Source organism: Cervus canadensis, chromosome 24 (genome assembly GCF_019320065.1).
Source record: "Cervus canadensis isolate Bull #8, Minnesota chromosome 24, ASM1932006v1, whole genome shotgun sequence".
Taxonomy (NCBI): Eukaryota; Metazoa; Chordata; class Mammalia; order Artiodactyla; family Cervidae; genus Cervus; species Cervus canadensis.
Window position 1 is genome coordinate 12994088 of NC_057409.1, and position 13570 is coordinate 13007657.

Below are 13570 nucleotides of genomic sequence, written 5' to 3' on the forward strand. Positions count from 1 at the left end.
CCTCACCTAGTGCCCTCAGCACCGGCTAGATGCTCCTTCGCATCCCCCCAGACACAGAAAGAGGCTGAAGCCTGTAGGCCCGATGACCTACGATGTTACTCACAGGGCACTCCCTGAGGCGCAATGCTCGAGTCTCCAGCTGGACCCCTTGTCTGCCTTTAGTCTGCCCACACTGAGCAGCCCTTTGAAGCATCCCTGGGTACACAGGGACCCATGCTGTGGGCCCGGGGCACAAAGAACTACAAAATAAAGTGATCAGGCCAACACGCCCCTGATTAGGAGCAGGAGTTTTGGAGAAAGGCAGCCCCAGGTTCAGACCTTGCCCTTGACACTTAACCAGCTGTGTGACTTGGGCTGGTGACTTAACCTCTCTGAGTTCCAATTTCCTCATCTGTGAGATGGGGCTGTGTTTGTTTCCTACGTCTGCTGTAAATAAATCACGACAAACTTGGTGGCTTCAAACAATGGATATTTATCGTCTCCCAGTTCTGAAGGCCAAAAGTCTGATGTTAAAGTGAGGACCCTGAGGGAGAATCTCTTCCATGCCTCTCTCCCAGCTTCTGACTGTCGCAGCCCTCCTTGGCCTTCCGTGGCCTGCGGCAGCAAAACTCCAGTAGCTGCCTCCACTTCACACGGCCAGCTTCCCTCTGTGTGTGTATCTGAACTTCCCTCTCTTACAAGTTCACCAATCAGTGGATTAAGGCCCACTCTAATCTCGTCTGACCTCTTTGTAATGTGATTACATCTGCAAAGACCCTCTATTCAGATAAGGCCAGGTAGCAGGTAGCAGGGGTTAGGGCTTGAACATGTTTTTCATGGAGACACAATTCACTCTCCAACAGGGGCCATGAGAAGATACTCGTGTTGCTGGATTGTGATGCAGATTTTATGAGTAATTTCTACAAAACGCCCACTCCGAGACAAACCCCTAGAAAGTCCTCAAATAGTATATGCTGCTATTGTTCTTACTTTGGTTCTCCCATCCCAGCCACAAGCTGCAGCTTTGACTGTCTGCCTGGAGCCCAGGACCTGTGGGTCTGAAATCCTGACTTGTACCTGTCAAACACCCAGAGTCTGTGCTAATAAAAGCCATCATCTGTTGTGCATTTACTGTATGCTACACACTGTCTACACACAAAATGAGTATCATATCATTCTGTCCTCACAATCATCCTATGAAGTAGCAACTACTTCAATCCCCATTCAAAAAGGCAGAAACAGGTTCAGGGAGGTAAATTAACTGGTCTGAGATCACCAAAAGGAAGCTAGCCTCAAACCCAGCAAGTCCAACTCACTTACCTACCAGCCTCCCTGCCTCCCAAATAGCAGTCCTTGTGCCAAGACCCACCAGCCACCTGCCAACAGCCAAACTGCCTGCCTGGTCCTCCTCTTGTCCTCATGGAAACCTTTCCTGTGCATCTTTCTAGGAGGAGGGGATCTGCCTGGATCTCTGTCCCTGCTCTCCCACTGCTGAGCCAGCCTGGCCCCGGCTGCATCATCACGCCAGGCCCAGGGCCAGCCGCGTAGCTGGATCTTGAAGGATAGGCTGCATTTTAAGTGTTGTAGCCACAGGAGAGGACCGTCCAGCTGGGAAGAGCAACAGCAGAAGTGTGGAGTCTGAAAGAAGGGAGCATGTTGAGATAGATACAGGGATGAAGGCTAAACAAAGCGCAGTGCAGGGTAAGGTCATGTTGGACCTTGAAAGTCAAACTAAGGTTTCTGGATGGGACCCAGTGGGTGATGGGGCACCCTGGAGGGTGTGGGAGCAGGGCAGGGCTGGGCTCAGATCAATACTATGGAAACTGTCCCTCCAGCAGTGCAGGCAGGGTGGGGTGGCAGAGAGGGCCAAGAGGTAGGCTCCAGAGAGAAAGTTGTCACCAACGGTCTGCAGATGAAGGGCACGTGGGCTGATGTTTCCTGCAGGTGGCCCCTCCACCCCTGCCTGGGCACAGCCCCCCACGTGCTGCCTCGTCACCAGGATGGGCCCCGCCTGGGTGGTCCTATCTGTCCTCACCAGTCAGGAAGAGAGGGCAGGCATACAGGTGACCTGAGACCGGGGCCACTGCCCCCACTCCTGTTCTGAGCTGAGCCCTTGAAACAGGATGGGTAACAGTAACAACTGAAAAACAAAACAAAACTTAACTGAGCAGTTATGATGCTCCAGGTGTTGTTTCAAGCCTTCTATGTCAATTAACTTGTTTATTCTGACAAGCAGCCCTAGGAAGCAGGTGGCACTATTATACCCACTTCATAGATAAGGAAAATTGAGGTGGAGAAATTTGCTAAGTAAGTGTTGAAGCTGGACTGGGAACATACACCCAGGGGATGCTGAGAGTGAGCCAAGCTGGAAGACTAGGAGTTGGGAACAGGGGACAGTGTGGCTGTGACATCGGAGGGCTGATCTCAAAGGCCAAGTAGGCAGGAGAGCATCTCAGTGGGGGCCAGTGTGGGGTAATGACAAGCCAGAGGGTATGCCCTCACCCCTGCACCTGCCACTGAAAAGTCATCTGTGCTCTCCCCGCTGCAGACGCAGCCCCCACCTAGGGGCCCCCAGATGACTGAGATTCTGCTTCTGCTACAATGAGATGGGGGCTCAAAATACAAGCCCACATCAGTGAGAAAAAGGAAAGTTACGATTCTTATAAATCAATCTCGTGCCCTCACACCTGATATCCAATTATTCAACCCATTGTACAGACAAGGCAACTGAGACTTAGACTAAATAGTGAAGATAGACTTGGAGGACCTCCAGGGCCCTTGGCTTACTGGGGGCAGTAAGACCTGCCTGAGAACTCATGGTTTACTCAATTCAGTCTGAGTAAACTTGGATGAGCAATGAGACATGATGCCTAAACTGGGGCTTGAGACTCCCACAGTTCCTGGGTTCAATTTCCATCTCTTCCTCTTGGTTGATTCATGACCTTGAGCAAATTGCCTTTCTGAACCTCAGTTTCCATGTCTGCAAAATGAAACTAATAGTCATCTCCTTTGTTACTTTTATCCTACATACATTTATTGAGCATCTAGTGTGTGCTAAATACTGTGTTAAGGACTACTGGGGATCCAGCCACGAATAAACATTTTGGAATGTGTCAGGATCCAAAAATAAATGATGTGCCATTTCCCCTTCTCCCCCCACCCCTGTGGGTGTGCCCCACAGCACCTGACCCAAGGCCCTGCACCCATACGTGTATTCCCACAAATGCCTGTCATAGTGGTTCTGAGATGCCGTGAGTGGAGACAGTGGTGCTCTAGCTGTGTTGCCTGAGAAGAAAGACAGCTGGGTGAGAATTCCTCTTCCAAGGCCCTATTACCTCTGTGTTTTCCAGAACTGTTGGCCTGCAGGGCCAGTCTGTTGTCCTGATGTCAAAGTTGGCCATGTGAATGGCCACAGGAGCCACAGGACCAGCTGGCTCTCAGCCACTGTTTGGGCAAAAGAAAACATTTATTCCCATCCCAGGAGGAATCCACTTCATCCAGCCTGCCAGGTGAGGGCTTCCAGCCTTTCTTCTGGAGGGTAGCCCCATGTAAGAGCTAACCCCATGGCTAGCTCTAGTGGAGCCAGCCATGGGCAGGGCCATAGAGGCCTCCAGACAGACACGTGTGTGTGTGTGTGTGTGTGTGTGTGTGTGTGTGAGACTACTGTGTCTGTTTCTATATATCTATGTCTCTGTGTGAGTTCAACTGTGCCTCTATGTCTCTGTGTGTGTCTGTACCTCTTTGTGAGTCTGTGAGTGCTTTTGTGCATGTGTGCATCTCGAGTTTACCAAGCCCCAGAGGAGAGTGGGGCCTCAATGGCAGCTGAAGGCCAGATTCTGCAAGACTGATTTCCAGGCCTAGGTTTGCAGGGACATATAGGGCAGGCCTCTACATAGTCCCTTGGACTGCGAGGAGATCAAACCAGTCAATCCTAAAAGAAATCAGTCCTGAAGATTTATTGGAAGGACTGATGCTGAAGCTGAACCTCCAATACTTTGGCCACATGATGCAAAGAACTGACTCCTTAGAAAAGACCCTCATGCTGGGAAAGATTGAAGGCAGGAGAAGGAAACTTGAGGATGAGATGGTTGGATAGCATCACCAACTCGATGGACATGAGTTTGAGCAGGCTCCGGGAGCTGGTGATGGACAGGGAGATCTGGCGCGCTGCAGTCCATGAGTTTGCAAAGAGTCAGACACGACTGAGTGACTGAACTGACTGATAGGGCAGGCCTGCTCTGGGTCAGACCTGGGTATCTCTGCCCCATTCTAAGGCATCGACACCTTCTCTGGGCTCCTGGCCTCCTATTTCTCTTCCTTCCAGACCATCTTGCGCTCCGCAGTCAGACAGTTCTTCCAAAAATGCAAATCTGACAGGGTCAAACCCACTCCTCCTACCCCCGCCACAACCACGAAGAACTCTGACCAATCTCTGTACTCTAGGGGATAATAGCCTTTAGCCTGGCTATTAGCCAGGATATAGGTTTAGCTTCTAAGGCAGAGATGCCAAATAACACTGGCTTGAACAAGAAAGTTTATTTGTCCCTCATAAAATAATTCATACACGAACAGTCCGGTGGCTGGTTGCTTCTGTCTTGTTGCTCTGTTTTTCCTGGGCTGTTGCCTTAGTTCACATGGTCCAAGGCGAGACAAGTTCACCTTCTGGCCAATGGGAAGGAGAAAAGGTAGAGGAGAAGGCAGACCATTCTCCTTTAAGGGAACAAACCTAAAACTACCTACCATACTACTGCTTTATCCTATTGGCCACGTGAATCGCATGGCTCCCCTAGATGCAAAGGAGGCTGGGAAATGTAGTCTTTATTCCAAGCAGCCATGTCTCACTACTGGGGAAAGAAAGGAATATGAATATTAGAGGACAGCCAGTCTCTGCTACAGCCTGACATTCGGGGCCTTTCCCAGCAGCTTTATTCTGGGGCTTTGTACTTTTGAGCCTGCTGTGAACCTTTACCCACCTCCCCTTTCCTGCCTGCAATTCTGGATAATCTTCCCTGACCACCACCGCCCCAGCCTGGATTAAGGGTCTCAGTGTCCATTGATCACATGGTGTTGTGTGTAAGGGCCCATCTCCCACCCTAGATTGTGAGCAACTCCAGGGCAGGGACCACAACTGATTTAATTCTGTGTCCCCCTGCCCAACACCAAGCCTGAAAGGGGATGGGCATCAGGGAATAGAGGATAAAGGAATGGAGGAGAAGGTGAACCATCTCAATTAGAAATTTCCAATTGATAAATGATTATTGAATGAATGAATGAATGAGCCCGGAGGGCACCTGTGTATTGATGTGGGGCTGGTTAGGCAGGCGAGGCTTCCTCGGGATCTCAGCTCTGCATATTCTCTCCCCTCTGCCGGGAATGCTCCCCACACCCCTCTCTGACAGCCCAGCTCAGGCTCAACCTGTATGTCTCACCTAGAATGTCACTTCTGGAGAGAGGTCTTCCCTGACTCATCTCCACTTGGGTATAAGGCAGTCCCTCCATAGGCCGGCCCATTCCCCACCCCACCTCCCTTCCCCTGGCCCCTGTCCTGCCCTTTGGAGTGTTCAGTCCAACTATAATTTTAAAATGTGCCCACACTGATTTACCCCCAGGACTGAAAATTCCATAAGGTGAGTCCATCTCTCTCATTGTGTCCCCAGGGCCTGGCACAGGGCTGGACACACAGCAGCTTGTCTGAGAGTGAAATTAGTGAAACTGACCTCGACAAGTATATATAGAGGGGTTGATATTTGGTCCAAAGGAGGGTCAGTATACTGGTTGTCACCTAAGTGAGCAGGTGGCAGCTCAACTGCATGGCTGGTGGCACCAAGTATCTGTGCCCAGGACTAAGCCTACCTGAGGGGCTAGTGGGGACAAGGGGCAAGGAGAAAACTGCCCCCCAGCCCCCAGTCACAGACCCCTGTGCTTGGCCTGCTACACAGAGAAAAACAAAGCGTTTGGGAGCCCCACCTTCACCTCCACTGCTAGGAGGAGAGGGACCCACTGGGGGCAGAAGACACTGAGGCATGAGTTGGCAAGTTACTCAGCTGCTCTCTGCCTCGATTCCCCACCATGGAGGGCGATCCCAACAGTACCTTCCTCATGAGGTCGTTGTGAAGATTAAAGGGTTAATCCACAGACAGTGCCTATCCAGGTAAATCGCTTTGTAAATGTTTGAGAATCATATAAAGGAGTAATGAAAATACATGTGCTCTGGTCTCAGGCTTGAGAGGACCCCCGTTCACCCTCACGGAGCCTCAGTTTTCTCATCCTAAAATGAAGAGGGCCAATATCTGCCCCCAGGGGCTTGGAGAGAAGCGGTGAGGTGAGAATGTCACCTGTGGGCTTGGCATCACACGCAGCACTAGGGAACCCTCTCCTCTTCCCCCAAGACAGAGAGGGACGGGGCGGAGGACGGGGCAGAGAATGCCCGTCTGCCTCGCCAGCCGGAGGCAGGAGGCCTGGGGAGAGGGGAGGCCGCCTGGTGAATAATCTCATTAATGGTAATCATCACCCTGATGCTTGTTAATATAATAACACTGGGCTCCCAGCCGCTGCTTGGCTCAGAGCTGGCTCCTCAGCGCCTCTCATCTCTGCCTGGCGGGGGCTCTGTAAACACTCATTACACTCCCGTCCCCGGGGAGGCCGCCAGGAGAAGCAGCTATTCCAGGCACACAGCTTAACTCTGGGGCTGCAGGCTCTGCTTTTAATAAGCATCATCACCCACACTCAGGGACACACACACACACACAATTTTGCAACACTTTCCAAGCTCCTCGCTGACCACCAATAATTGCTCACAATGGTTGAGCCTCTTACTGTAGCAATGATAGTGGGTACTCATTAAACACTCCCTGCTTGAAGGGCCCTGGTCTAAGTGCTCCACTTGTATTAACCCACTTAATCTAATGAGCATTCCTGTCGTGTCCATTTTGCAGCTGAGGAAACTGAGGTACCTGAAGTAACCTTCAGCCTTGGCAGAACCACTAACCCGTGAGCGGCAAAGCTGGGGCCTGATGCTGCCTTACCGAGTCTTCACTCTTTCAGTCCTCCTGGCAATTCAATCCTCCTTCTCCTCAATGCACTCATGAGGAAGTGATGTCATCTGCCCAGGAACACAGTTAGGACCTGAGGGCCACGGGCTGCCTGAGTTCAGAGCCTGCCATACTGTTCCCCAATGTTGAAAGCAAAGAAGGAAACCCAGAGATTAAGGGACTTTGTTCCACAGACCTTGCTGCAGAGAGTGAGGGCTAGGTCGAAGCCTGGATTCCTGGCCACCTCTTCTCTGCCTCCCACCCTCAGCCCCACCAAGGAGCCTCTTGCTCAGAGACCCTGATTCAGACACAGAATGAGCTGGCTCCAACATAGGGGAGCTCAGCATCAGAGGGCCCCAGCCCACCAGGGGTCCCCTCCAGGCGTGGTTACTCTGTGTCACCACTGACTTCCTAGCTGTGTGCCTCTGGGGATGTTACATCACCTCTCCAGACCTGAGGTTCCTCACAATGGAGATATGCAGCTCGTCCCATCCCTGGATCAGCTGACACTTAGCGACCATTTACAATACTCCAGGACTGGTCTATGTGTTGGTCACGTAATATCTCATTTTATCCCCACTGCAACCCTAAAAGGAAGAGTCTATGATTTTTAAGATTCTGTTATCCTCCAGGATTCTATAGTTCCCATAAGGTCTGTTATGAAAGACTCTGCTCGTAAAAAGATTCTAAAAAGATTCCATTAGTCTAGGATTCTCAGGTGCTAGAAGGTTCCATCAGTTGGTCTGTGAATTGTAATGTTAAAGGATTTTATGAATTAGTGGTTCGATGAACCTCAAGGGCAAGAGGCAACTTATCACTCATTGGTCAGCACTGAAGTCCACCCCCTGCCCCTGCCCCCTCCCTCCGCTATGACATCAGGGCCCCCCAAGGCAAAGCAACCTGCCTCTATGACAAAACTCAGATCCAAGGCCAGTGAGGACCGTGGAGGCTGCTTGAGTGCTTGGGGGGTGGGGGGGATGGCTTGCAGACAAAGGGCTCCATGGACCCGCCTCCGCTGCCCTGGCCTGGCCTCTCACACAATGGAACGACCTTTCAAGGCTTCAAGCAGCTCGCCCCCTCCCTCAGCCCAGAGGCACCCAGAAATGTAGCTCTCCATCTCAGAGCAGTCCCTTCCCTGCTCAGAAGGGCCCCAGCAAGGAGTGGGGAGCAGAGGGACCAGAAAGGCAGTTGTCTCTTCTTCCTCTTAGCCAGTCTGACCTCTCTGCCTTTGCTCCTGCTATTCCCCTGCCTGGCCTGCCCCTCTTCCTCTTTAAGAATCCTCCAAGGGTCTGCTCAAGTCCCACCTTCTCCAGGAAGACCTGCCTGGTTCCTTCCTCCCCAAAGTCCTGTCACATGGCATTGGGTGCTAATGTGGGACTCAGAGATTCCAGAGCCTCCTTTAGTCTCCAGTCCATCCCCCCTGCTACCACCGGAACAATCTTTCAGGGACACATGTGACCTTGTCACTGACTTTCTACAGATCTTGACTACTCTCAAGCATGGCAGGAAGACCATTGCTAACTCTGGTCCCACCCCTTCTGTCTGACTTCATTTCCTGCCCCAGGTTCCTGCACACCAAGGCTTAACCAGGTGACATGGGCAGATTTTGTGGGCACCCGGGAAGCCCTTCTGAGGCTGGGGCAACTGGGACCCTGCCTTGATCCCAAGAGACAGATGTTGAAGGTCTCCTTCCCCACCTCATTCTACACACACACACACACACACACACACACCCCAAGCTGCCACCAGGGAGCCCACTGGGGTTTGCAGCCTTAGAGCTCATATTAGCACCATGGACAGCACCATGAGCAGGCTATGGGTGCTGCTAAAATCCACCAGCATGCATGAGTGTCCTGGGACATGCATGGATTTCATACAGTAGACATTGTTGAGCACCAGCTGCATGCCCCACACCTGCTAGGCGTTATGGAAAAATACCAGAGGGAAAGATACTGACTTAACGCTTCACCCGAGAAACTTACAGTCTGGTTGGGGAATTGGTTGCCCTGGCACCAACTCTCTCCCTGCAGATTCCCAGAGCCATGGTTACAAATCATAAGTCTGATCGTATCATTCTCTAAAAAACTCCATGCACACACACACACACACACACACACACACACACACACATACACACACACACCAAAGTTTATAGGGTTAACTCCAAGCCAGCCATTTAGCATGACATTCAAGGCCCTCTGTGTCCCAGACCCAACAATTCATCTGCCTTTGCCACCCTCTGTAAACCCAACACTTCAGCCTCACTTGATTTCCATCCATCCCCAAACATCCAGGGTGCTTTTCTCACTCTTTTCCCCACTTTCAAGGAATTTTTCCCCTCTTCTTTTCACAGAGAACTCCTACATAGCCTTCAAAATTCAAACCAAATATCTCCTCCTCCTAGAAGCCCCAAAGTTAATTGCTCCCTACTCTATACCTGCATCACCTGGCATCACTGAATTCTAACTTACCGTGCACCCCTCACATCAGACAGAATTTAGCTAAATTTGTCCAGGCCAGTTAGAAGGCATTGATGGTTACCAGAGTGTTACGACTTTCTAGGAACTGTATGAAATTAACCACGATGCCAGTAATACTCCTATGCAACAACTTCAGATTTACTTGGAAGTCTAAAAATAATGTCAAAGCTGTGCTTTTTGTGTCATTTTTTTCACTCTAGGAATCCGTCTGCCTTGTCTTTGAGAAGAGAGAGCATTATTTATCACAGAGCTCCAATGCTCAATAATTGTTAGTCTGTGATTAAATAAACATAGCCTCTAATAAAAGGACTTTCCAGGTGGGTTAGCGGTAACGAAGCCACCTGCCAATGCAGGAGACGTGAGAGACACGGGTTCGATCCCTGGGTTGGGAAGATCCTCTGGAGGAGGAAATGGCAACCCATTCCAGTATGCTTACCTGGACAGTCCCATGGACAGAGGAGCCTGGAGGACTATAGTCCATGGGATCACAAGAGTCAGCCACTTACTGAGCACGCACACACACATACACAGCCTCTAATGAATCTAACACAGAAATGAGGTTAAGCACTATTCCTTTCACATCATCAATATTCTAAGGTATCTGACTCCAAGTCTGTCTTCTCCATCCCACCCTGTGAGTTCCCTGAGGGCCAGGACTGTGTGTCTTTTAATTCCGTATCCCTGATACCCAGCACTGTGGCTGGCACAGAGCAGCCGTCTATCAATATTGGGTGAATGATTAACAAACTAGAATGAATCACATGGGCTTGAGTTAAGATTGCCTAGCTTCAAATCCCCATTATACCATGTGTTAGCTATGTAATTTTAGACATTTTAAAGAGATCTCAATTTTCTGATCTGTAAAATGGGCATGTTAGTAGTATCAACCTCATGGGATTATTACATCTAAATGGAACACTGTACATGAAGGACCAGGCATAGAGCCTGACCAAAAGTAAGTGCCCAATAATGGTTCATTATTATTATCAATGCTGTTGGGTTGAATTGCATGCTTTATACTCAAGTTCATTGGAATTATGAGGGAAGAGAATACCATGGAGTTACCCAAGATGAGGTTATAAGCTAATATTTATCAAGCATTTTCTATGTGCCGTGTATTAATTAAACCTCAGGACTATTCTAAGAGACGGGTACTCTGATACCCCCATTTTATCCCCACAAGGAAACTGAGGCGTGAGGGGTTAACTTGCTTGAGATCACATAGCCGAAGGATAGAGAAGCCATTATGTGATGAGCAGGGAAGCCTGGCGTGCGCAGTCCGTCGGGGCACAAAGAGTCTGACACAGATGAGCAGCAGAACAGCAACGACAACATAGCAGACAAGCAGCGGAGCCAGGAGTCAAACCGGCACCGTGCGGCCTCGGTCTGTTTCCTAACTTATATGCCACACAGCTACCCTCAAGAAAGCTGGAGGCTGAGCTGGGCCTTGGAGGGCAAGCCACAGGACAGAGCCATCCATGACAGGAAGAAGGACCAAGAGCTTTCCCCTTCACACTTTCCTGACAGCCAACCCAGGGACTCTCTTGCAAACCTTCTCTCCAGTTCTCTTGCTCATCCGACAACCTCCATCAGGCCCTCCTTTCCCAGGTCTAAATATTTCTCCCTGACCTCTCTACCTCCCCTTTTTAGCCCCAAGGACTAACCGTGCCTAGGAGTTCCCAGAGTGGGTAATGTGGGAGTAGGGCTTTGAAGGACCCATAGGAGTTTGCCAAAAGGGTGGGGGGTGGTGTGGGTCAAGGTTCATTGTACTATTTCCTTATTTACATTCTCAGCCTCCTCAGAATCTCCATGTGTCAGTTTCCTCCTCCGTAGACATGAGAGTATTAGCAGTACCTACTGCCTCTCGGTTCTTACAAAGATTAAAGGTATTAGTCTGCTTGGGCTGTCATAACCAAATACAGAAGACTGCGTTTCCTAGCAAAAACAAGAGCATATTGCACACCTACTGACCTGGGGCGTTCATCTTTCAGTGTCATATCTTTTTGCCTTTTCATATTTGATAAACACCTGCATAGTACTTACTAGGTGCCATTTGCCACCTTTCTAAATGCCACACACTTTTAAAAGTGCTTAGGTCATGCCCAGCACACGGTAAGCACAATCTACGTGTTCTGTGAAGACCATCACTCTTACTGTTGCACACCTACTGTGTGTCAGTCATTGCATTGAACACTTAGATCTGCCTCCTCGTTGGATCCCCACAAACTCTGCAGGGGCCTCCGCTGTGTGCATTCACTTGACAGAAGAGGAAGCCAAGACTCCAGGACAAGCCAGGAGGAAGCCATTTATTTTCTCACAGCTCTGGAAGCTGGAGGTCCAAGGTCAAGCTGACAACCTGGTTGGTTTCTAGTGAGGACTCTCTTCCTGGCTTGCAGATGGCTGCCTTCTCACAGTGACCTCATGTGGGCCTTCCCTATGTGCTCACAGAGGTGAGCAGGGGCACACAAGTTTTCTGGGGTCTCTTCTTATCAGGTAAGGACACCAGTCCCTTTGGACCAGGGCCTTCCTCTTATGACCTCATTTAATCTTAATGACCTAGAGGCCCCCACCTCCAAATACAGTCACTTTGGGAGTTAAGGCTTCAGCATATGAATTGTACAGGGAGGTGGGGAAACAATTCAGTCCATTGCATTAAATATGCTAATAACACAAAATTCAGATCAGTTCAGTCACTCAGTTGTGTCCAACTCTTTGTGACCCCATGGACTGCAGCACACCAGGCTTCCCCGTCCATCACCACCTCACAGAGCTTGCTCAAAGTCCTGTCCATCGAGCCGGTGATGCCATCCAACCATCTCATCCTCTGTCATCCCCTTCTCCTCCTGCCTTCAATCTTCCCCAGCATCAGGGTCTTTTCCAAATGACTCAGTTCCTCACATCAGAATATAATCAATTTGATTTCAGTATTGACTACCTGGTGATGGCTATGCATAGAGTCTTCTCTTGTGTTGTTGGAAGAGGGTGTTTGTTATGCCCAGTGCGTTCTCTTGGCAAAACTCAGTTAGACTTTGCCCTGCTTCATTTTGTACTCCAAGGCCAAACTTGCATGTCACTCCATGTATCTCTTGACTTCCTACTTTTGCATTCCAGTCCCCTATAATGAAAAAAAACATCTTTTTGTAGCATTAGTTCTAGAAGGTCTTGTAGTTCTTCATAGAACCATTCAACTTCAGCTTCTTCAGCATTAGTGGTTAGGGCATGGACTTGGATTACTGTGATATTGGATGGTTTGCCTTGGAAACGAACAGAGATCATTCTGTCGTTTTTGAGATTACACCCAAGTACTCCAGACTCTTGCTGCCTGTGAGGGCTACTCCATTTCTTCTAAGGGATTGTTGCCCACAGCAGTAGATATAATGGTCATCCGAATTAAATTTGCCCATTCCGACCCATTTTAGTTCACTGATACCTAAAATGTTGATGTTCACTCTTGCCATCTCCTGTTTGACCACTTTCAATTTATCTTGATTCATGGACCTAGCATTCCAGGTTCCTATGCAATGTTGTTCTTTACAGCATCGGACTTTATCTCCAACATTAGTCACATCCACAACTGGGCGTTGCTTTTGCTTTGTCTCCACTCTTCATTCTTTCTGGAGTTATTTCTCCACTTTTCTCCAGTAACATCATTTCACACCTACCGACCTGGGGGGTTCATCTTTCAGTGTCATATCTTTTTGCCTTTTCATATTTAATAAACACCTGCATAGTACTTACTAGGTGCCATTTGCCACTTTTCTAAATGCCAAACACTTTTAAAAGTGCTTAGCTCAAATAAATAAATAAATAAATAAAAGTGCTTAGCTCATGCCCAGCACATGGTAAGTACAATCTACATGTTCTGTGATTGTTATTACTGTGAAGACCATCACTCTTACTGTTGTGCACCTACTGTGTGTCAGTCATTGCGTTGAACACTTAGATCTGCCTCCTCATTGGATCCCCACAAACACTGCAGGGGCCTTCACTGTGTCCATTATGCAGAAGAGGAAGCCAAGACTCCAGGACAAGCCAGGAGAAACTCACTGAGACTGATGGAGAACCGATTTCTCTCCAGTC